The sequence below is a fragment of the Pinus tabuliformis genome, chromosome 1_2 (genome assembly GCF_031772625.1).
Source record: "Pinus tabuliformis cultivar Carrire ecotype Pingquan chromosome 1_2, CPIR1, whole genome shotgun sequence".
Classification (NCBI taxonomy): domain Eukaryota; kingdom Viridiplantae; phylum Streptophyta; class Pinopsida; order Pinales; family Pinaceae; genus Pinus; species Pinus tabuliformis.
The window spans coordinates 129,067,436-129,088,807 of NC_142298.1; the positions used below are offsets into that span (position 1 = coordinate 129,067,436).

A 21,372-nucleotide genomic window follows, 5' to 3' on the forward strand; every position below is an offset into this window, starting at 1 on the left:
GTATAAAGACACATTGGTTCATGAAGTTATGCCGGCTCACATATGAACCCTTACCACTATATATACCCATGAAGGGTTAGCTCAAAAGAACATAACTTGACACTTCTATCTCTCTAAAATTTCGGATAATGAAGCCGTAGTAAGAAGCCACTATAGCCGCAGTATTGAGGAGATGAATCCACAACCATAAGGTAGCTGTAGTGAGAGGTAAACGCAATGGGACAGAGCCATAGGCATAGAAGAGGAGCCACAATCAAGGCTTCGAATGAGACAGGGAGCGGCAAAATGGTTTTACTACACCTTGTTTTGGGTTTTAGGTGCAGTCATGATTGCGGATACATGGTAATATTAGTTGGATGATTATCCTCAATTCAACAATGTCTCCATAACCCTGGTAAGCTGCAGTGATAATATGATCAGTCTCAGATCCATAACAACGAAGGAGCATGGAAAATTTGGCGTGATCACAGTCTCGACTTATCGCAGTACAATCAAGGTAAATGTACGGGATCTCAATTTATTAGATATCGCAATGATCCTAGATCTTTATCTCGGAATAATTATTCTCTGTAGTCATCACAGTGTTCAGATATTGTTAAGGCAACATGCTTCGAGGAATAGTGCTCACAGTAATTATAGATCATGATCATATATGAGTGATCACATTGACTTGAAGGGTCTCAGTGGAGCAAGTGATCCTGGTGATACTATTGTAAAGGCATCTAAGTTGCAGTAGTGATGAAGATCTGGTGTTGCAATAGTAATGAAGAGCATAGTGTTGTAGCAGTGATGAAGGGCATGGTGTTGCAGCAGTGATGAAGATCACAATGGTGATGACCTCTGTGGTGTAGCGAAGAGAATTATCTCAGTGGTGACACGAAGAGGATTGATGGTTGTCTTGGAGAGGCAGATTGTGTCAAGGGTCATGGTCTTGGTACTTGTCAATTGAATCTCTATAAGAAGAATTTATGCGTGGGTTTTTCCTCTCCAAGAGGGAGAGGTTTTGGCCCTGGCAGAAAGCCAAATCATTTGTGTTCTTGTCTCTTTTATTTTGATAGGAGTTTGATGAAGTTAACATACACATGCTAATCATGAAGTAAACATCAAGATAAGATAAATTGTTTAAATACTTCACAAATTGTTATCATGTAACGAAGAATCATCTTAACTTTTCTTGCCCTAGAAAATTCAACAGAATAAGCTCAATTCTGGGCATCTTTCTCAGTAGTATCTTCCAGTAAAGTTTGCAGTTTGTCTACAGTTCAGTTTGTCTATCGGTTTACAATATTCAATTTGTTCTTTTGAATGGTTTTTGACTCCATGCCCAATGGATAAGGCTAGTTGGTATACGGTGTTCTTGACACATCCAAGGAGCTGCCATCCCAAGTTGGACATCTAATCCTCTAAGGGTTGGTGTGGAAGATGAAAAACCAAAGGGAGTCCAAGGGACCACTTGGAATATGAAACCAAGGGTCACTCCTATGTTTTATAAATATGTATCATTGTAAATAAGAGAAGCAATCTAATGTTTACCTTTCATATTCCCTCCGCCATGGATGTGTTTAACATGGTATTAGAGCGGGCGATATCCTGCACTGCTCATATTTGAGCCACTTGTTTTATGGCCTTTCTATGCAGGTCAGTTCTGCCATCAATTCTGCATTTCATAAATGTTTTCTTAGCTAAATTATAGCTACAATCTCTACTCACATTTTCACGTAGTAACGCTCTTCCTTCAGTGTTAGTCCTTCCTGCATTGCATTTATTTACCTCTCAGTTTTTATGCCTACTCGAATAATATGTTGGTGGTCGTTTCTTTGTTAGTGTGTCAGGCCTGAAACCTCCTCAGTGTTGTCCTTGGTAGTTTGTCTGCTGGTGGAATGAGAGTGGTAGTTTCATATGTGTTTTATACTACTCTGGTGAAACTCCCTGGTCATTACGTTAATTCTCTCCGGTTATACTCCCTAGTTATTCAGCCCGCTCCGGTTTTTGTTAATATATATTCTGCTCCTTGGCACCAGGATTTGACTATTATTTTTATTATACCGAATGGAGTTATTAATGGCTTTTGTTTCTTCCTGTGTTGGGTTTTCTCTTGGACATTCTTTCGGTAGAGCATTGCCAAGGGAAAAAATACTAATCGCGATCGCTGCTTTGGGTTTGACTCGACGACCCACATTGACGAGCATTCGATTGGATATTATTTGATGTGAAAGAATATTCAATCGAGTTATATGAGATTATCAAGTTATCACTGGACTTTTCATCTGTGAACACCCTCTGCCAGACAATTTGGCTTCTCCGTGCTGTTTTGATATGATATGGTGTGATGAATGATTATAAACTCAAAATAATTTTCAAATTGTTGCAGATGCAAGGCTCGTGAGAAAACGCGCTGGTTTGAAGATCATCATGGACTTTGAATGAGAAGAGGACAAAGATCTTCGGGCAAAGAGTAAAGAAGGGAAAAGAGTAAAGATTTTCTTAGCATCCTGTAGTGATAAATAATCATATGCCTTCTCACTGCTGCCTGCGATTTCATATTTGACAGTTTTTACAAGAAGGTCCATGTAAAAAACATAAGTTTCATGCGGGACTACCTACCGAGCACTCAGAACATGATTATAGGCACCTTCCATGAATGCTTGCTCTAATTCGACAACATGCTTAATGCATGGATTCTCAAGTGCCTCAGGTAAAAGGAGCTCCAACTCTGTGTGAAGTTCTGCAATTCTTTTTTGGACTAGAAGACACAGTAAATTGAGCCAAAGGATCGGATATTCTTGAGCAAATGGTGGAATAAGATCTCTTGTAACTGTGTAATATGGCTTTAGCTACAAGAATTACCTCTCAAAGGCAACTTAATCTTTAGTTTTTACACTGAGAACAACAACATGCTCAAAAATATCCCTTGCTAACGTCAGTTCATGAATCGCTGCAGGTGATTAGTACAAGGGAGGGAGGCTTGGAAATCTTGTCAACATAACCTTCAGTTGAGACAGTAAAGTTGAACATGTTGACAGATCATTTCTGGTATTACTGACTTTGAAGCAATCTAATACTTGAGATACATCCAGAATGTGCCTTCTATGGCTTTCCTTTCTTTGAAAAAATGATAATCTGATATTTCGACACCTTCAAACCCTACAACTAGTTACGAAGAAGACTTTCGCTACAAGAAAAAGCCAAAGGGAAAAACAGAATAAGAAAGAGGTTTAGCAGGAAAATAGTTACGAAAAGGTTAGCTCTGAACCTTGTGATGTTGAATTCTTAGTTGAGATATCTTTCCAGTCTTCGATGTTCCGACGATTGCTTAAAGGAAAAGGAGAAATAAACCCACATCTCTAAGCGTCTATCGAGGGCAATAACACTAAAGGTGGGCATCTTTTATAAACAAAAGTAATACAGAAAACTTCAAGCCTTCAACCATCCTTCAAGGCCTTGAGAGGCTCAATAGCGAGGGATTATTTTTAAGGAAAATTGATGAGTTCCCACAAATTATCGAGGAAGGATTAAGTCAAGAAATTGATGATTACCTTTTTGATGTGAGGTATAGGTTGGTTATATCTGTAGTGAGTAATGTTGGTCGCTCTATTTTATTTTATATGCTGGTCATGAGTGAATTGTTATGCATATGTAGTTGATTACAACCATTGTTGCTTGTTGGTTAGAGGATTAGGTCTTTGTGTTTAAGCCCTGGTATGTACATTGAATAGAGCTATTGCACACTGGTTATTTGGTACACATTTACAGAGGATATTACAGTAACATTGAATTGTGAGTGGTTGTTGCTTCTTCCTCATTGGTTAATAGTTGTGATCGGTTTCTTTAAAGTGTAAGTTTGATAATGAAGAAAATAACCAAACTTGATAATGCATTAGAGTTTCTAAATACTTTGATACATTCCAGTGTTGATGGGATGGTAAAAATCACTAAGGACACTCTTTCTGACATTAAAATTTGTCTACAAAATGCACATGAAAACATGGAATTTTTGCAGTTGGAGTCCCAGTTCCAACGAGATGAACTTTAACATATTTCATTTGAGGTGTTACCTTCTAGTATTTGTCATTCTAAACTGTTTTCTTCTCAAAACAATCCTTTGTTCAAGGTTAAAACAAACACCCATCAGTGCCTAGTGCAACAACATTTTTGCATGCAAAAGCAAAAATTCATCCTGCACTTCCCAAGTTGGTCATCAGACCTTTGGAATAGCTTGTCCATATTACTCAAAGCCCATCCAGTTTCAGAGTGTTGGATTTCTTCATGAAAATTCACGTTTAGTTGTTCCAGATCCTACACCTCTTCCACAACAACAACAACAGATTGTGAATTGCCAACACTGTGACCGAGTTGGCCATATGAAAGATCACTGTTTTGATCTTCATCCATGTAAGCACTATCATAAAACCATTATTTCTTCAAACAGATGCTTCAACAACAAGCCTCCTGCAAGAACAAATATTCATCTTGGATGGATCACTTCTTGGCAATGGGCATCAACAACCAAGAAGATATTTCAATCATATGTCCAAACTTGTTCTAGAGTATTGAACAGTATTGTAGTTGATTTTTCTCCATCATCTCACCTTGTAGCTAACAGGGGGGAATGATGGTCATCTACAAGATTCAAAGCCACATCAAGAGAGCCTGAGACACAACCTACCATACCAGATTCAAAGTTGTAGCCAGAGACAGATTCCCTTGAGCATGCCTTCAGCTGGTGATGCCTCTTCAAAGAATTGGCGACACTTCCTCTGGCAGAAGACTTCAGCTTATTGTCAGTTTTCGAAGAGTTCCAGGAATTGCATTAATAATTCCAGAGTTTGTGGTAATCCTTAAACCATCACAGGTTGAGCCCTCCCTTTTCAGGTTGAGGTTCTCCCTCTTATGCGGGGTAAGACTTCCCTTTCATGGTTAAAGGTTTCCCTCTCTAAAACATCAGGAACACTTCCTCTAGCAGAAGACTTCAACTTCTTTCCAGACCTGGAAGAGTTTTGTGAACTTCACTAAGCATTCCAGTGTTAGTGGTCATCCTTAAACCACCTCCCTTGATACCAACATTTCAGAGAGCACATCCAACCTAGTGTTGCCATGCATTTTTGCACGTTTTTTATTAAAACTCTCTTCTTGGAATCATACATAACCCTTCGGATTAAGGGGGGAATGTTGGACACCTAATCCTCTAAGGGTTGGTGTGGAAGTTGAACAGCCAATGGGAGTCCAAGGAACCACTTGGAATATGAAACGAAGGGTCACTCCTATGTATTATAAATATGTATCATTGTGGATAAGAAAAGCAATCTAATGTTTATCTTTCATATTGCCTCCACCATGTATGTGTTTAACAGAGCTAATGTTAGTGTCAGTCTTTGCATCCTATCACCAGTGATCAAATGGGCTCTTATCATATCTTGTTAGGGTCCCACAGTCAAATTTTTGTCATTCCATTAGGTCATCATGCAAAAAATTGGTCACTGGATGTAGCCTTAGGTTGGTCTCCAATCCTTTTAAAGAATTTTTATTCCTTGCTGGCTCATATCACCTTTGTGTTGAATGTACTTCAGTCATGAGTTTTCTTCATCATCATATTCATTTTTATCATGATTTCATTCAGCCAAGGTTCCCATTAGGTTTTAGGGTTTCCAAGGTCTCCATTAGGTTTTAGGGTTCCCAAATCATCATTTCATAAGATTTCATCATCAAATTTAGGTTACATTACTTCAAATCCAATTAACTGGCCATGTGTTTACCATATTTGTCTCTCAGTTCTGCTTGGAAATCTGATTTCCCTCTCCTAGGGTTTTAAGGCCATTTTTCTTGGTTTCATGACCTCCATGGTAAAAATACCAATAAAACTTGTATCTTGATGCTCATACAACTTCCCCTATCCTAAATATACATTCCTAAATACTTTTGATCACTCCTATCCCTCAAAATCACCATTTTCCCACAAACCCTAGCCTATTGCTACAATTTTACACTTTTCTAGGCTAGGCCCACGTTTTGCCCTTTTCAACCCCTTCCCCTCACTCAATCCTTGAAATTCAACTTTCCCCTACTTCCTAACATCCCTCCCTACATCCCAAAATTTTCCTAAGAATTTAGAAGCCCCCTATCCCCTTTATTTCCCTTCATTCGTATAAATTGCCCAAATCCCTTCTTTTGCCTACAATAAACCCTAATTTTCTCTCCCATTGAGATAGGGTTTGCTATGGGATTAGAGACATCTGAGTAGAGGAGGCATAATAGAGGTCATATCAGCAATTATGAAGCCATTTAATCTCATAAAAATCATTTCTCCATCATTTTTCAAGAAATCATTCCAAGGGACAAATCATTTGCCACACATAGGGCCAATTTTTCTTCAAAGGATGGTTCTCAGCAAGCGGAGATGCATTTCAGAAAAGTGAAAGATTTTTTTGTTAATAATACATTGAGGAAGAAAAACCTCTTTCAGGGTTTACACGAGTATCATATATTGGGGGATATGAAACTTTCATGGAGATCTATGTCAAAAAATTAAAAATTTTCAAGTTAAAGTTTCTCTTTTAGTCATTATTTTGTAGCATAGATTACGAGATAATGAAAATTAATTTCCTAAAAATTATAGAGGATGTTTTTCAAAAAAAACTTATCTACAAAACCTCTCTCACTTTTCTAAAATGCCTTATGGTTAGAGAGATATCACTTCATCTTTGAGCCCTACTTTCGCAGAAAAACCTAGAATTTTGACCCTGCCATAAGCGCAGAGCCTTGGCGCTACGCTTTCATCTCAGAGCTCCAAACGCTAAAAAATTTATACCCCTGAATGTATATTTACCTAAGAATCTCAGATATCCAATTTTTGAAGCATGTCAACAAACTGGTTAGGAGAAGAAGCCAAAAAAGAGGTGAAAAAGTCACCTTCTGCCACTATTCTGAAGCACGCGCTGCGTTTATAGAGTCACCTCGAGAGAATCAATTTTTGAAGGCCTTCCATTGGTCGATTTCTAAAAATTCAAGTTGTTCGGGAAACTAGACAGAAACTTCTAGTTTATCGTTCTCTTACTTTGCAAATTTGACTTTCCTAAGGCTTCCAAAATCTGCTTGCAAATGGCATTGTGCTTATAGCCAAATGCACTACGCTTATACATGTAGCTATCTTTTTCACTTCATTTTCGCCAGATCTTGGTTTTATGATGTAATTTGATATTTTAAAGAATTGATGATGTAATTATTGAATTAAATTAGCATGATATGTTGTTTTTGTGCTTAATTAAGCCTCATAAAGGTGGAAAAACTTAAATCAAAGTCTAAAAGAAGAGTTTGTGTTTAACCTTCTTACTCTCTCTTGTTGGTTGAGAGATTCTTGGGAAATGTTCCACCACTTAGGTATTCAACCCCTGAAGGTGGGGAAATGGTTGTTTTGAGTCTATATGTATAATATCTCATTTAGTAAGAAGGGTTGGACTTTTGTGGAGAGACTTGTACGTTATGTTTTCATACAGCTAATCAAGGAGGAGTTGCAGCTATTTTTCTGGAATACTTGTTCAGTGAGTCTATGGTGTTATTTTCCTTTCATATCAGTTTCTTATTGATGAAATCATCCCTCTTTATATGCTTTTATTTCTTCTTATGGTTTTCCTTACAGTCATATAGGCAGAATTCTAAGATTCAAAGCTCTGTTTATGTGGAAAATCATGCTTGTGTTTCTCTTCTTCTAAGATTAATGAATTCATGCTAATACATGCTCATTATCATTTCTTAAACTCTCAAACCTAGACTACATTGACTAAATCTTAAGTTCACCACAACACATTGTTATCTAGCTCCTCTTTATGCCTATTATTGCACACTTGATACCTTCACCCAATTGCTTGCTCTCATCCTTAGACCAGCAAACCTAAAAACCCTAAATTTTCAAATACTCAAAAAGGACTTATACATCTAGCCTAAAATCCATTTCTTTTCAGTTATTCATTCACAAATCCTTGGAGAGATCCTTCTTTGGTTCAGTAGGGCTAGCTACTGAGCTGAAAGTGGTTCGAGGTTACCTCTTTCAATTTCCTCCTCAGCTTAGGACATTGTAGGGGATAACATTTTTGGCGTCGTTGCCAGGGAAACGAGTGAAATATCTTCCCTGGGAAAGAATGACAAAGATGAGATATGATTGCTGATGGTGAGGAGTGATCAGATACATAAAGGTTGTGCATCTTTCACTTGGCATCTCCACATAGTTCAAATTGATTTAAAGACTCCACCTGTGAAGAATCCAAAGGTTCTGAGTTATTTTTTATTATCTAGTGACTCCGTTATGAAAGGAACCTAGATTACAAAACATTTATGCTGAATCCAATCAACTAGATTTGAAAATTCCACTGGATGATCAACCTTTCCAGTAGGAATATGGAAGGATCATACGCAAAATTTAGGTACTCAAAATGCAATTGCATTCAAGATGTAATTTACTTTCTTGTAAAATACTTCTTCTCCTTTCCTGAAACCGTCCTAAAAGTTTTTCAGAGTTTCTTATATGAAAAAGACGATTAGAGTCTTGTATTTGATTATGCCTATTTGAAGAGTGTAAATACCGAATTTTCCTTTGATGTTTATCAAAATCACGACCTCTTACCTGAAGCTTGTGCATATCCTTTTCGAGTTAATGAGCCTAAAGAGACCAAAACTAATCCTACAGGTAGTGTACATAGTCTTACACCTTCTATAGTCCTGGATAGATATAAGCCTCTGATTTTACCTCATATATTCCATGATTTCCCTGAAAATCATTACCTATATTTGCCAAGGTTTGATGGTGAATGTAACAACATCACTCCTGAGAGACATATGCAGAATTTTGAAACTTTCCTCGACCTTTTAGAAGTTGATGAAGAGGATGTCAATATTAGGTTGTTTTATCTTTCTTTACAAGGCAAAGTCAAGACTTGGTTCAAAAACCTGCCTACTGCGATCATCTCAGATTTCCCACAGTTCGTCAAAGTTTTCCTCGACAAGTGGGTGGTCAAAGAGAACCCTTTCTTGATTCTAGAAGAGTATAACTAGCTGAAAAGACAGCCAGGGGAGATAGTACAATAGTTTTCTGCCAAATTTAACCAAGTCTATAGTTCGATGCCTGCTAATATAAGACCTCCTCATGGCTCAGCTCTCTTTCATTATCAAGAAGCCTTTGATCTAGAGATAGAGTTTCAACTGAGAAGGAACCTTGCAACACTTGAAAAGATGTAGAATAGTGCAGTAGATGTAGAGGCTAATATGTTGATCAGAAGGGAAGAGTTGAAGGCAGAAGAGAGGGAGAAAATAGATGCAGAGCACTCGACATCATTAGAGGTAAACTTTGACATTTTGGTAATTGCAGTGGAAGGATGATGCAGAAAATCATCACAAGGAATGAGTATGATGTTCAGGACCATGGCTCGCTGATTGAAGAAAAACAAGTGGGCAATTCAAAACATTTTCTTACTTATCCCAGTTGTCAAAGATCTGATAATGATTGTTTTATAGATCAGCTTGCAGAGGAGAGATCTGTTGATTTGACATGTATGCTTGATGATATTCTTTATATTGATGATTTTCCTAAGTTTGATCAGTATGACGATGATTATGTTCTCCAAAAAAAAGAAAATCTTGCAGACCAATCAAGAGTTGATTTGTGGGAGGAGGAAGTTCATTTTCAGCAACTCGAATACAATGATAAACCGATGCATATCACTTATGGTAGTGAGGAGGAAAGTGTAGAAAATTTTGAAGTAAGTGAAGCAACTTTGCCTATTTGTTTTGTTTCATTTAAGTTCATCAGAGACAACTTTTATGCAATCACAAATCAAAATTCATTAAGTTTTGATGTTGACAATCAAGAGGGAAATGAAATCCTTGATCAAGAATCCTCAGATCCAGATTTGCAGCCCACGAATGCTATTGAATGTCAGGTTGCAGATGAAGACATGGAAACTGAGATCTATGATCAAATGATGCAGGAAAATTCTTTACCATTATTATTTGAAACATTTTAGTTTTTGAAGGGAAATTTTCATAGTATATCTACAATTAAGAATGAGAAGCTTATAGAAAATTATGAGGTCTCTTTGGAACCAATATGTAATAGGTTGCAGCAGTCTTCCCATGTTTTACATGATCCAATAGCTGGTGTTTCAGATGATATCTGTAGTCAAATTTTTTCTCCTTTGCTGGCAATGAGATTCAAGACAGAGGTGATAAAAATTTGATTGGGTAGTTGGCTTCATTGTCTTGTTCGGCAAGAGTCTCAGTACAAATCTCATCCAAAAATTTGCGGCCATATCAGGAAAGTAAGGATAAAGATGAAAGTTCACATTCATGTTATGAAGACTGCCTAGAGTAGAGCAGTAATATATTAGATGGGATGGAAATCGATATGTATTCCTATAAAAATCCTTTTGCAGCATTCTTGAGGTCAACTGGAGGGCTCATACTTTGCAATTTCATTAAGATTCAATCTGTTTACTAGTTTTTGTGGGAGTTGTCTTTCAATAGTTCTCTCTTCTTGCTCATAAGGAAGCGCCTACGAAGAATTCAACTAGCAGACAAAATTCTTACATGGTTGCATTGTCTATTCCATTTCACTTGATCAGGTGATGTATGGATCAGTTAGAGTAGGTGTGATGAATAAGCTCAAATCTGAGCATCTTTTTCAGTAGTATCTTCCAAAAAATTTTGCAATTAGTTTACAGCTCAGTTTGTTAGCCGGTTTGCAATATTGAGTTTGGTCTTTTGAATGGTTTTTGACTCCATGCCCAATGGATAAGGCTACTTGTTCTACGATGTTCTTGACACCTCCAAGGAGTTTCCATCCCCAGGTTGAGCCAATGTTAGTGTCAGTATTTGCATCGTGTCACCGGTGATCAAATGGGCTCTTATCATGTCTTGTTAGGGTCCCACGGTCAAATTTTTGTCATTCCATTAGGTCATTCAGTTGATCAAAAAATTTTGTCTTTCACTAAATGTAGTCTCAAGTTGTTCACTCTACAATCGACACTTGATTTGACAAGTCCAAGTTCTTTTATTCCTAATGTTGGCTTATGTATCATTCCTGTTTGACTGCTTGCACTCTGATCACGTCAATTTGATTTGAGATCTGTCCATTCTTTGAACTTTGTAAACATCATGCAAAAATTTTGTCACTAAATGTAGTCTCAAGTTTGTCTACAATCCTTTTAAAGAATTTTTATTCCTTGTTGGCTCATATCACCTTTGTGCTGAGCGTACTTCAATCATGATTTGTCTTCATCATCATACTGTTTTTAATCATGATTTCATTCAGCCAAGGTTCCCTTTAGGCTTTAGGGTTTCCAAGGTATCCATTAGGTTTTAGGGTTCCCAAATCATAATTTCATTTCATCATCAACTTCACGTTGCATTACATCATATCCAAGTAAGTGGCCATGTGTTTACCATATTTGTCTATCAGTTTTGCTTGGAAAACTCATTTCCCTCTCCTATGGTTTTGAGGGCATTTTTCTTGGTTTCATGATCTCCATGGTAAAAATATCAACAAAACTTGTATCCTAATGATCATACACCTTCCCCTATCCTTAATATACCTTCCTAAACACTTCTGATCACTCCTTTCACTCAAAATCACCATTTTCCCACAAACCCTAGCCTATTGCTACAATTTTACACTTTTCTAGGCTAGGCCTGTGTTTTACCCTTTTGGACCCCTTCCCCTCACTCAATCCTTGAAATTACACTTTCCTCTACTTCCTAACATCCCTCCCTATGTCCAAAAATTTTCCTAAGAATTTAGAAGCCCCGTATGCCCTTACTTCCCTTCATTCTTATAAATTGCCCAAATCCATTGTTTTGCCTACACTAAACCCTAATTTTCTCTCGTATTGAGCTAGGGTTTGCTATGAAATTAGAGACATCTGAGAAGAGGAGGCATAAGGGAGGTAATATCAGCAAGTATGAGGCCATTTCAGCTCATAAACATCATTTCCCCATCATTTTTCAAGAAATCATTCCAAGGGATAAATCATTTGCCACACATAGGGCCAGTTTTTCTTCGAAGGATGGTTTTGAGTAAACTGAGATGAATTTCACAAAAGTGAAAGAGGTTTTTGTTAATAATACACCAGGGAAAAAAAATCATTCAATTTTTACACAGGTATCATATATTGGGAGATATGAAACTTTCATGGAGACATGTGTCAGAAAATAAACAAATTTCAAGTTAAAGTTTCTGTTTTAGTCATTATTTTGTGGCACGGATTTCGAGAAAATGAAACTTAATTTCAAGAAAATTAGAGAGGTTTGTTTTCAAAACATTATTATCTACAAAAGCCTCTCTCAGGTTTCCAAAATTCCATATGGTTAGAGAGATATCACTTCATCATTGAGGCCCTATTTTCGCAGAAAAACCCAAAATTTTGACCTTGCCATAAGCATAGAGATTTGGTGCTACGCTTTCATCTCAGAGCTCCAAATGCTCAAAAATTTATATCACTGGATAGATATTTCCCTAAGGATCTCAGATATCCACTTTTTGAAGCATGTCAACAAACTGGTTAGGTGAAAAATCCAATAAAGAGGTGAAAAAGTCACTTTCTGCCACTATTATGAAGTAGGCGCTGCGCTTATAGAGCCACCTCGTGAGAATCAATGTTTGAAGACCTTCCCATGGTCCATTTCAAAAAATTCAAGTTTTTCTTGAAACTATACAGAAAATTCTAGTTGACTATTCTCTTACTTTTGAAATTTGACTTCCAGAAGGCTTCCAAAATTTGCTTGCAAGATAGCGCTACGCTTATAGCCAAATGCGTTACGCTTATAGTCAAATGCGCTACGCTTATACATGTAGTTGTATTTTTCACTTCATTTTCGCCAGATCTTGGTTTTATGATGTAATTTTGATATTTAAAAGACTTGATGATGTAATTATTGAATTAATTAGCATCATAGGTTTTTTTGGTGCTTAATTAAGCCACATAAAGGCGGTGAAACTCAAATCAAAGTCTACGAGAAGAGTTTGTGTTTAACCTTCTTACTCTCTCTTATTAGTTGAGAGATTCTTGGGAACCGTTCCACCACTTTGGGATTCGACCTCTAAAGGTGGGGAAATGGTTGTTTTGAGTCTATATGTCTGATTTATCATTCAGTGAGAAGGGTTGGACTTTTGTGGAGAGACTTGTACGTTATGTTTTCATACAGCTAATCAAGGAGCAGTTGCAGCTATTTTTTGGGAATACTTGTTCAGTGCATCTGTAGTGTTAGTTTCCTTTCATATCAATTTATTATTGATGAAATAATCTCTCTTTACATGCTTTTCTTTCTTCTTATGGTTTTCCTTACAGTCATATAGGCAGAATTCTTAGATTCAAAGCTCTATTTATGTGGAAAATCATGCTTGTGTTTCTCTTCTTCTAAGATTAATGAATTCATGCTAATACATGCTCATTATGATTTCTTAAACTCTCATACCTATACTACATTGACTAAATCTTAAGTTCACCACAACACATTGTTATCTAGCTCCTCTTTATGCCTGTTACTGCACACTTCATACCTTTACCTAATTTCCTGCTCTCATCCCTAGTCCTGCAAACCTAAAAACCCTAAATTTTCAAATACTCAAACAAGAGTTATACATCTAACCTAAAATCCATTTATTTTCATTTATTCTTTGACAAATACTTAGAGATATCCCTCTCTAGTTCAGTAGGGCTAGCTACTGAACTGAAAGTGGTTCGAGTTTACCACTTTCGATTTCCTCCTCAGCCTAGGACATTGTATGGGATAACATTTTTGGCATCGTTGCAGGGGAAATGAGTGATATATCTTCCCTAGGGAAGAATGAAAAATATCAGATTTGATTGCTGATGGTGAACATTGATCAAACATAGAAAGGATGTGCATCTTTCACCTGGTGACTCCACATAGTTTAGATTGATTTAAAGACTCCACTGGTGAAGAATCCAAAGGTTTTAAGTTTTTTTTATTACTTGGGAACTTCGTTGTCAAAGGAATCTAGATTACAGAACTAGATTTGAAGATTCCACTGGATGATCAACCTTGCCAATAGGAATACAGAAGGATCATATGCAAAAGTCAGGTACTCAAAATGGAATTGCATTCAAGATGTAATTTACTTTCTTGTAAAATACTTCTTCTCCTTTCTTGAAACAGTCCTGAAAGTTTTCCAAAGTTTGTTGTATGAAAAGATGATCTAAGTCCTATATTACCTCCTATATTCCACGCTTTCCTTGAAAATCATTACCTATAACTCCCAAGGTTTGATGGTGAATGTAACAACATCACTGCTGAGAGATATATGCAGAATAGTAAGAATTTCCTCGGCCTTTTTTAAGTTGATGAGGAGGATGTCAGTGTTAGGTTGTTTTCTCTTTCTTTGCAAGGCAAAGTCAAGAGTTGGTTCAAAAACCTACCTGCTGCAAGCATCTCAGATTTCCCGCAGTTCATCAAAGTTTTTCTCGACAAGTGGGTGGTCAAAAAGAACCCTTTCTTGATTCTAGAAGAGTATAACCAGCTGAAAAGACAGCCAGGGGAGACAGTACAACAATTTTTTGCCAGATTTAACCAAGTCTATAGTTCGATGCCTGCTAATATAAGACCTCCTCATGGCTCAACTCTCTTGCATTATACGAAAGCCTTTGATCTGGAAATGGAGTTTCAGCTGAGAGAAAGGAACCTTGCAACACTTGAAAAGATGCAAAATAGTGCAGTAGATGTAGAGGCTAATTTGTTGATCAGAAGGGCAGAGTTGAAGGTAGAAGAGAGGGAGAACATAGATGCAGAGCACTCGACATCATTAGAGGTAAATCTTGACATTTTGGTAAATGTAGTGGAAGAGATGATGCATAAAATCATCACAAGGAATGAGTATGATGTTCAAGACCATGGCTCATTGATTGAAGAAAAACAAGTGGGCGATCCAAAACATTTTCTTTCTTATCCCAGTTGTCATAGATCTAATAATGATTTTTTTATGGACTAGCTTGTAAACGAGAGATCTGTTGATCTGACATGTATGCTTTATGATATTCTTTATATTGATGATTTTCCTAAGTTTGATGAGTATGACGACGATTGTGTTCTCCAAACAGAAGCAAATCTTGCAGACCAATCAGCAGCTGATTTGTGGGAGGAGGAAGTTCAGTTTCAGCGACTGGAATACAATGATCAACCAATGCATATCAGCTATGGTAGTGAGGAGGAAAGTGGAGAAATTTTGGAAGTAAGTGAAGTATCTTTGCCTATTTGTTTTGATTCATTTCAGTTCATAAGAGACAACTTTTATGCAATCAAAAATCAGCAGTCATTAAGTTTTGATGTTGACAATCAAGAGGGCAATGAAATCCTTGATCAAGACTCCTCATATCCATATTTTCAGCCCCCGAATGCCATTGAATGTCAGATTGCAGATGAAGACTTGGAAACTGAGATATATGATCAAATGATGCAGGAAAATTCTTTACCATTCTTTGAAACATTTCAGTTTTTGAAGGGAAAATTTCATAGTATATCTGCAAATAAGAATGATCACCTTATAGAAAATTATGAGGTCTCTTTGGAACCAATATGTAATAGGTTGCAGCAGTCTTCCCAAGTTTTTCATGATCCAATAGCTGGTGTTTTAGATGATATCTATAGTCAAAGTTTTTCTCCTTTAGTTGGCAATGAGCTTCAAAACAGAGGTGATGAAAATGTGATTGGGAAACTAGCGTCATTGTCTTGTTCAGCAGGAGTCTCAGTACAAATCTCATCTAAAAATTTGCAATCATATCAGGAAAGTAAGGATAAAGAAGAAAGTTCACATTCATGTTATGAAGACTACCTAGAGCAGAGCAGTAATATATTAGCTGGGTTGGAAATCAATATGTATTCTTATGAATATCCTTTTGCAGCATTCTTTTGGTCAGCTAGTGGGCTCATACTTTGAAATTTCATTAAGATTCAATATCTATACAAGTTTTCGTGGGAGTTGTCTTTTAGTAGTTCTCTCTTCGTGCTCATAAGCAGGCACCTGCGGAGAATTCAACTAGCAGAAAAAATGCTTACATGGTTGCATTGGTTGTTCCATTTCACTTGATCAGGTGATGTATGGATCAGTTAGAGTAGGTGTGATGAATTAGCCCAATTCCGAGCATCTTTTTCAGTAGTATCTTCCAGTAAAGTTTGTAGTTAGCCTACAGTTCAGTTTGTCAGTCGGTTTGGAATATTGTGTTTGGTATTTTGAATGGTTTTTTACTCCATGCCCAATGGATAAGGCTACTTGGTCTACACTGTTCTTGACACCTCCAAGGAGCTTCCATCCCCAGCCGGAGCCAATTTTAGTGGCAATCTTTGCATCCTGTCACCAGTGATCAAATGGGCTCTTATCATGTCTTGTTAGGTTCCCACGGTCAAATTTTTGTCATTCCATTAGGTCATCATGCAAAAATTTAGTCACTGAATGTAGTATCAGGTTTGTCTCCAATCCTTTTAAAGAATTTTTATTTCTTGCTGGCTCATATCACCTTTATGCTGAGTGTACTTCATTCATGAGTTGTCTTCATCATCATATTGATTTTTATCATGAATTCATTCAGCCAAGGTTCCCATTAGGTTTTAGGGTTTCCAAGGTGTCCATTAGGTTTTAGGGTTCCAAAATCATCATTTCATAAGCATTCATCATCAAATTTAGGTTACATTACATCAAATCCAAGTAAGTGGCAATGTGTTTACCATATCTGTCTCTCAATTTTGCTTGGAAAGCTCATTTCCCTCTCCTAGGGTTTTGAGGGCATGTCTCTTGGTTTCATGACCTCCATGGTAAAAATATCAACAAAACTTGTATCCTGATGCTCATACACCTTCCCCTATTCTTAATATACCTTCTTAAACACTTCTGATAACTCCTCTCCCTCAAAATCACCATTTTCCCACAAACCCTAGCCTATTGCTACAATTTTACACTTTTCTAGGCTAGGCTTGTGTTTCACCCTTTTGGACCCCTTCCCCTCACTCAATCCTTGAAATTCCACTCTCCCCTACATCTTAACATCCCTCCCTATGTTCCAAAATTTTCCTAAGAATTTAGAAGCCCCCTATCCCCTTTACTTCCCTTCATTATTTTAAATTTCCCAAAACCATTGTCTTGCCTACACTAAACCCTAATCTTTTCTCCCATTGAATTAGGGTTTGTTGTGGGATCAAAGAAATTTGAGTATAGGAGGCATAAGGGAGGTCATATCAGCAAGTATGAGGCCATTTAAGCTCATAAACATCATTTCTCCATCATTTTTCAAGAAGTCATTCTAAGGGACAAATCATTTGCCACACATAGGGCCATTTTTTCTTCAAAGGATGGTTCTGAGAAAATGGAGATGAATTTCAAAAAAGTGAAAGAGGTTTTTGTTAATAATACACCAAGGAAGAAAATACTCCTTTAGGTTTTACACAGGTATCATAGATTGAGAGATAAACAACTTTCATGGAGACCTATGTCAGAAAATAAAAAAAATTCATGTTAAAATTTATGTTCTAATCATTATTTTGTGGCACGGATTACGAGCAAATGAAAATTAATTTCTAGAAAGTTAGAGATTTTTTTCCCCAACATGCTTATCTACAAAAACCTCTCAGATTTTTCCAAAACGCCTTATGGTTGGAGAGATACCACTTCATCTTTGAGCCCTATTTTCGCAGAAAAACCCAAAATTTTGACATTGCCATAAGCACAGAGCCTTCGCGTTACGCTTTCATATCAGAGCTCCAAATGCTAAAAATATATATATTCCTAAATATATATTTCCCTAAGGATCTCATATATCCACTTTTTTAACCATGTCAACAACTTGGTTAGGAAATAAAGCCAAAAAAGAGGTGAAAAAGTCACTTTCTACCACTATTCTGAAGTAGGCGCTATGCTTATAGAGTCACCTCAGGAGAATAAATTTTTGAAGGAATTCCTTGGTCCATTTCAAAAACCTCAAGTTTCTCTGGACACTAGACAGAAAATGCTAGTTGATCGTTCTCTTACTTTTGAAATTTGACTTCCAGAAGGCTTCCAAAATCTTCTTGCAAGATTACACTATGCTTATAGCCAAATGCGTTGCGCTTATACCTGCAGCTGTCTTTTTCACTTCATTTTCACCAGATCTTGGTTTTATGATGTAATTTTGATATTTTAAAGAATTGATGATGTAATTATTGAATTAATTAGCATGATAGGTTGTTTTTGTGCTTAATTAATCCTCATAAAGGTGGCAAAATGCAAATCAAAGTCTAACAGAAGAGTTTGTGTTTAGCCTTCTTACTCTCTCTTGTTGGTTGAGAGATTCTTGGGAACTGTTCGACCACTTAGGGATTCGACTCCTGAAGGTGGGGAAATGGTTGTTTTGATTTTATATGTATGATTTTTTATTCACTGAGAAGGGTTGGACTTTTGTGGAGAGACTTGTAGCTTATGTTTTCATACAACTAATCAAGCCGTGGTTGCAACTATTTTTCAGCAATACTTGTTCAGTGAGTTTGTGGTGTTATTTTCCTTTCATATCAGTTTATTATTGATGAAATAATCTCTCTTTACATGCTTTTCTTTCTTCTTATGGTTTTACTTATACTCATATAGGCAGAATTCTTAGATTCAAAGCTCTATTTATGTGGAAAATCATGCTTGTGTTTCCCTTCTTCTAAGATTAATGAATTCATGCTAATACATGCTCATTATGATTTCTTAAACCCTCAGACCTATACTACATTGGCTAAATCTTAAGTTCACCACAACACATTGTTATCTAGCTCCTCTTTATGCCTATTACTGCACACTTCATACCTTGACCCAATTGCCTACTCTCATCCTTAGTCTAGCAAACCTAAAAACCCTAAATTTTTAAATACTCAAACAAGGCTTATACATCTAACCTAAAATTCATTTCTTTTCAGTTATTCATTGACAAATCCTTAGAGAGATCACTCTCTGGTTCAATAGGGCTAGCTACTAAACCGAAAGTGGTTCGAGGCTACCTCTTTCGATTTCCTCCTCAGCCTAGGACATTGTAGGGAATAAAATTTTTGGCGTCGTTTCCAGGAAAACGAGTGATATATCTTCCCTGGAAAAGAATGACAAGGATCAGATCTGATTGTTGATGGTGAACAGTGATCAAACACAAAGGCTGTGCATCTTTCACCTGGCGACTCCACATAGTTTAGATTGATTTAAAGACTCCACTGGTGAAGAATCCAAAGGTTTTGAGTTTTCTTTTATTACCTAGTGACTCTGCTGTCAAAAGAATCTAGATTACAGAAAATTTATGCCAAGTCCAATCAACTCTCCTTTCCTAAAATTGTCCTGAAATTTTTCCAGAGTTTACTCTATGAAAAATATGATCAAAGTCCTGTATTTGATTCTACCTATTTGAAGAGTGTAAATACTGAATTTCCCTTTGATGTTGATCAAGATCATGACCTCTTACCTGAAACTTGTGCATATCCTTTTCGAGTTCATGAGCCTAAAGAGAATAAAACTGATCCTACAGATATTGTACATAGTCTTACACCTTCTACAGTCTCGGATAGATATAAGCCTATAATTTTACCTCCTATATTCCATGCTTTCCCTGAAAATCATTACCTATATCTGCCAAGGTTTGATGGTGAATGTAACAACATCACTTTCCTCAACCTTTTTTAAGTTGATGAAGAGGATGTCAGTATTAGGTTGTTTGCTCTTTATTTTCAACACAAAGTCGAGAGTTGGTTCAAAAACCTGCCAGCTGCGAGCATCTCAAATTTCCCGCAGTTCGTCAAATTTTTCCTCGATAAGTGGGTGGTCAAAAAAAACCCTTTCTTGATTCTAGAGAAGTATAACTAGCTGAAAAGACAGCTAGGGGAGACAGTACAACAATTTTCTGCTAGATTTAACCAAGTCTATTATTCGATGCCTGCTAATATAAGACCTCCTCTTGGCTCAACTCTCTTGCATTATCCGAAACCCTTTGATCTGAAAATGGAGTTTCACTTGAGAGAAAGGAACCTTGCAACACTTGAAAGGATGCAGAATAATGTAGTAGATGTAGAGGCTAATTTCTTGATAATAAGGTGTTGTGCCCTACAACAACCCCCCATTTCATAACATTTTTATCACAAACAATTTACATATGAAATGGGTCCCTTTTAAAATTTTTAATTGGCATTAATAAACTTGTTCAAATAAGGTATGATAATCAAATGAATTTATGCAAAAAACCCTTGTTGAACAAATGATAAGCAATTTTTGGTTAAGTCCAAAAAAGTAATCGCAAGTTCGGTTGCCATCTTGGTTTTTCCCGATGCAATATCGCTATCGGCCATCGGCAATAGCCAATGCACACACAAAAGGGCACATACCTTTTCCCCGATGCGACGCGATATCAGCAATCGGCTATCGGCACGGCACTATGTCTTGTGAAAAATGTTTTAACACTCCGGCCCGATGCGATATCGCATATCGGCAATCGGTACAATCCTACGCATTTTCATAAGACGTTTATATCCTTTCCCCGATGCGATATCGCTATCGGCATTCGCTAAAAGCAATTGATACACATTCAGGGGTTATGTTCGCGTGCCGAATGCGATATCGCAATCGGCGTTCGCTAAAGAACTTTCCCAAGTGATAACGCCACACACACACTTCCGATGCGATATGATGACGCTTAATGATGACCTCAGTTCCAAAAGGCGATTATTTCAAAGCATTAAAGTTATATTTAAACTCGATTTGACAAAAACACAGATTTCAAAATGCCGTTAAGTAAAGGGATAAGGTAATGCATGCGTATTTAAAGCTTTGCCCCTTCGAATTAACGAGCAATTACGATTAGACCTTTGAAAAAATCTATTACACGCTTTAAGGGGTCATTCGGTTTAATAACTTAAGTAATGGTCATTTATGAAGCTGTAGGCCGTAAAATCACCATCATTGCATCTACGATGCCTTCTCAAATCATTAGATCCGCAGCCTCTTTTAGGAATAATCTCGCCACGCTTCAAATCATATATTTATCCCGTTATGGATTGTCATTGTTATTTCTTTGTTACGATTTCTCTTGCACTTGTGTAGAATTCGACTACCGAGAGAAGTCTGAATATGATGGGAAAGAAGTTCAAGAAGGTGGCAGGTTCTACTGCGACACCTGCCTCAGGCCAAGCTGCTACACCTTCAAGGAAAGGCTTAATCTCAGATACTACATGCACTGGTCTTACTGGTACTACATGGCAAGGGACATACAATTTGCTAGAAGGAGAACAACCAGAAGCGACAGTAACGGAGGCAAGTGTGGATGAATTAAGAAAGTCTGAGGCAACTCTTAAAGATTTGGCTGACTCTTTTCTGCACAGAATAGCAGCCAGGGA

The 21,372-nt window shown here is 37.1% G+C and overlaps 1 pseudogene; it reads right to left on the bottom strand.

Moving 5' to 3' along the window:
* Window positions 1-2,357: 2,357 nt before the first annotated feature.
* Window positions 2,358-3,384, bottom strand: LOC149204854 (26S proteasome non-ATPase regulatory subunit 8 homolog A pseudogene; annotated as a pseudogene).
* Between the last annotated feature and the right edge of the window lie 17,988 nt (window positions 3,385-21,372).